The sequence below is a fragment of the Vombatus ursinus genome, unplaced genomic scaffold (genome assembly GCF_900497805.2).
Source record: "Vombatus ursinus unplaced genomic scaffold, bare-nosed wombat genome assembly UNPS02014813.1, whole genome shotgun sequence".
Taxonomy (NCBI): domain Eukaryota; kingdom Metazoa; phylum Chordata; class Mammalia; order Diprotodontia; family Vombatidae; genus Vombatus; species Vombatus ursinus.
Window position 1 is genome coordinate 10,979,400 of NW_020954591.1, and position 3,876 is coordinate 10,983,275.

Here is a 3,876-nt window from a genome sequence, read left to right on the forward strand (position 1 = left end):
AATATAGCTTCTTCCTTTGAAGAAGGAGTTTAGCCCCAAGCCTATCTCTAGCCATTTTATAATGCATGATCCAAGCAACTACACCTAGCCAGAAAGCTGGAGAAACCCTTAAACATTTTCATGTTTGACTTTTGAATTCTTTCTTCCTGATGTTGCTTGGGGTCCCTCAGTCTGAAGCAGGGATGGGGAACCTGCAGCTTCAAGGTCACATGTAGTCCTCTAGATCCTTGGGTAGGGCCTTTTGACTGAGTCCAAGTTTTACAGAACAAATCCTTTCATTAAGGGGATTTGCTCTGCGAAGTTTGGATTCAGTCAAAGGGCTGCACTTGAGGACCTAAAGGGCCGCATGTGGCCTTGAGGCCACCGGTTCCCCCCCCCCCCCACCCGGGTCTAAAGTCTTGTTTGAGTCTTAATTCCTATAATACTCCCAGGGTCTCTAGCTTGGTTCCCCTTCAAACTCTCCCAGGGACACTACTTAGCAAAAGTATTGCAAAGGAGCAGGTTAGAAGTGAGTTGAGGAGATTCTTTTTAACCCAAACAATATCCTTGAATACTACGATACTACTTTTTTTTCCTGGATACCATGAAAAATCAATTTAAGAGCAATATGGAAAAGGGGTGGCTAAAGCTTGTGAATCTCCTTTACTTTTCCCCAACAACCAAACTATTTTCCCTTCACATATTTTGTTTATGATTGGTCATGTTGTCAACTTGTGAAAGCAAAGATCAAAATCAATCACAAATTAGAAGAAAGGATAAAGACGGGAATATATGACCAACCACAGCCCACAGGGTGGATGAGTCCATAGCTAACATCATTAAACTCAACTGAAGCTCAGAGCACCCACGGAGGTGGTGATGGACAGGTACTACAGCGATGGTTTGGAGGTGAAGGGCCCGGCTGACCATAGCCCACAAAGAAGATGGATGCAGCAGCCGGAACAGACTGGTGTCCCGCCGTCATGGAGGGTAGCTTCCAGACAAGTGGCAACACAACCTGTTCAACAGAATATTTGGGGGAGGTCCTGGCATACAGACAAGTGGAAAAGTACTGGTCTCCAATATTGAATTGGGGGTGTCAGATGTAGATATTCCAGAATCATTTGCTGAATTTGGAACTCTGAAGAAAATAGCTGCACTTTACGATCAGTTTAGATGGCACTGAGGGAGAGCAGGTGTGCATTTGGAGTGAAAAGCAGATGTTCTGAAGGCTATGGAATAGTATAATGACGTCCCCTGGGAGGGCTGCACTGTGAATATTCAGCACATGACATCCCACAGAGATACACAGAGTTTGAGCAGAGATGAGATGACCAGAAGGCATGGCCCTGGAAGCTTTGGTGATGGCAGCAGCACTTAGACAGTGGCAAAGGGAGTCAAGGACAAGGCAGAGGAACGGGAAGAAATTCCAAACAGCCTCATTTGGCAAAAGAACAAGACGCACAAATGGAAGCTTGTAATGGACACCAGTAGAGCCAGAAACCTAAGTCTGGAATAGAACAGGACCCAGAAAGCTTATTCGTTACCTGCCTGTTGGATGGGGGAGTTGGGTAGCTGTTGTTTGTCCTTCATTCTTTTTTTTTTTTTTTTTTTTTTTTTAGCAATTGATGTTAAGAGACTTGTCCAGGGTCACACAGCTAGTAAGTGTCAAGTGTTTGGTCTGAGGCTGAATTTGAACTCAGGTCCTCCTGACTTCAGGGCCAGTGCTCTATCCACTGCGCCACCTAGCTGCCCCTTGTCCTTCATTCTTGAAGAGGACCGTAACATCAGGAAGATGATACCATGATTTTCAAGTGAATTGGATTTAAGTGAGGGAAGGCTGTGCAAGATCACCAGCCTCACTTTCTCCTCTGAAGCCATTTGGGTCCAGGGCAAAATATAGATCAGGACAAGTGGAGATGGCCCTGGATGGCTATGGAGCTGATAACAATGGTGGATTTATTCCTTTTATGTTTATAAATGATATTTAAAATTCACTTAAGGGGTTGATTTTTTTAAATTCTGAAATACTTGTTTTGTAACTTTTTTTTTCCTTTGGAGTAAAATTTTAGTAGTTGCTTTTATAGAGAAAGTAACATTAATATCTTTTCCATAATAAAATAGAATGTGTTTTATTATCTTTTTAATAGTGGAATTCTTTTTTTTTTTTCATCTAGGTAATGGGGTTAAATGACTTGCCCAAGGTCACACAGCTAGTAAGTGTTATGTGTCTGAGGCCGGATTTGAACTCAGGTCCTCCTGACTCCAGAGCCAGTGCTCTATCCACTGTGCCACGTAGCTGCCCCATGTGTATTATTTTTTAAAAAAACTTTAGGGCATGCAATTACAACAGCTTCATTGTAATCTCTTCAAACAAGTTAGTGAATCTTAAAAAAATAGGATTCAATCAATCATCGAGCACCTACTATGTGCAATGCAGTTGGCGCTGGGGACACCAAGACAAAGAATGAAATAGTCTTCGCTCTCAAGGGGCTTACATTCTAAAAGGGGAAACAACATGCAAGTATGTAAGTACACAGAGAGCAAGGATAAAGAGAATGAGTTCAAGGTAATTAGGGAGGGAAGGTAGTAACAGTTCAGGTGATTAGGAAAGGTTGAATGTAGAAGGTATTGCCTAAACTGCTTCTTGAAGGAAGAAAGTGATTTGTGAGTCAGAGGTAAGGAGAAAGTATGCTTCAGGCATGAGGAGCAGCCAGTCCAAAAGCATGGAGTTGGGAGTTGAAATGTCATGAATGAGGAACAGAGAGGTCTGAAGGAATTATGCAATATTTGAGCTAAAAGTGAGGATAAAAATTCTACTTCTTATATACTCCATTATCCTGCATATCTCTTAATCTCATAATCAGGAAGGAAGGGTAATTGATGTGTGAATAAAATGGTAGTAGCACCAATAACCCTGGTAAGGGCACCAGTCCTTTTTCCCTCTAGGTCTTACTGAACCAGCTTATAAAAGAAGTTATCCCCATATTCTAAACTGGTAACATTCCCTGTGCTATTGTATGTCCCTGGGAAAACATCATGCAGTAAGCCATATTGTAAGCTGATGGTTGGTGGTCCTGAATAGGAGTATTCATCAAAGATTTGAACTGGACTGATGCTATGTTACAAGATCATACAGTCCTCAAAAATCACCTTCACCGTCTTTCCCCTTTCAGGAAGGCCTGTGCTAGAGACTCTGGGATCTTAAAACCATGACTGCACAGTCAACATTGGCTGTATTCTGACTACCAGGAAAACTAGGAAAGTAATGGTTAGTCTGGGGCTTCCCCTTTTCCCTGCCTGAGCTTAGTCATCCAATAAGAAGAAAACATGCTGAAGGAGTATCCAAATTATCACCATGGATTCCATGGTGAGATTTCCATAAACTTATTCTCCAAACAGAAAGTGCCCGAACTAGAAACTTACTGGAAATGGGCAAAGGAACAGATGTTGACACAGGTAATAGCCACGTTTAATAGCAGATGTAAAGCAATCACTACAACATGAAGGTCAAAGGATCCTACAAGTTGCCTTCATTAACAAATGCTTCATTGGTCTCTCTGTCAAGTAGAGATAAGTCAGCCTTAGGTAAAATTGGTTTAAAATAGAAGGTTATTTGCAAAACCTTACAAAGGATGGCAGTAAAAAAAAATATAAGCAGTCCCACTTCATAAAATAGAAAGATGCAGTAGAAAGAAAAACAGGTGTAAAGAAAACTTGGCTAGAGGCCCAATCAAGTCAGATTATCCTGATGTCATTGAAAGAAACTAGAAGGAGAACACTAAACAGATGAAAAACAGAAGAGTTCTGTCAGCATCTTATTTTCATCAGGAAGGATAGTGGAGCAACCGTTTTTGGGCCCTAACATCTCAATCTACAATGTTCAAGAAAAGGAAG

The 3,876-nt window shown here is 41.6% G+C and overlaps 1 pseudogene; it reads left to right on the forward strand.

The window, feature by feature from the left end:
- Positions 1-858: 858 nt before the first annotated feature.
- Positions 859-1,473, forward strand: LOC114054415 (annotated as a pseudogene).
- The last annotated feature ends 2,403 nt before the right edge of the window (positions 1,474-3,876 follow it).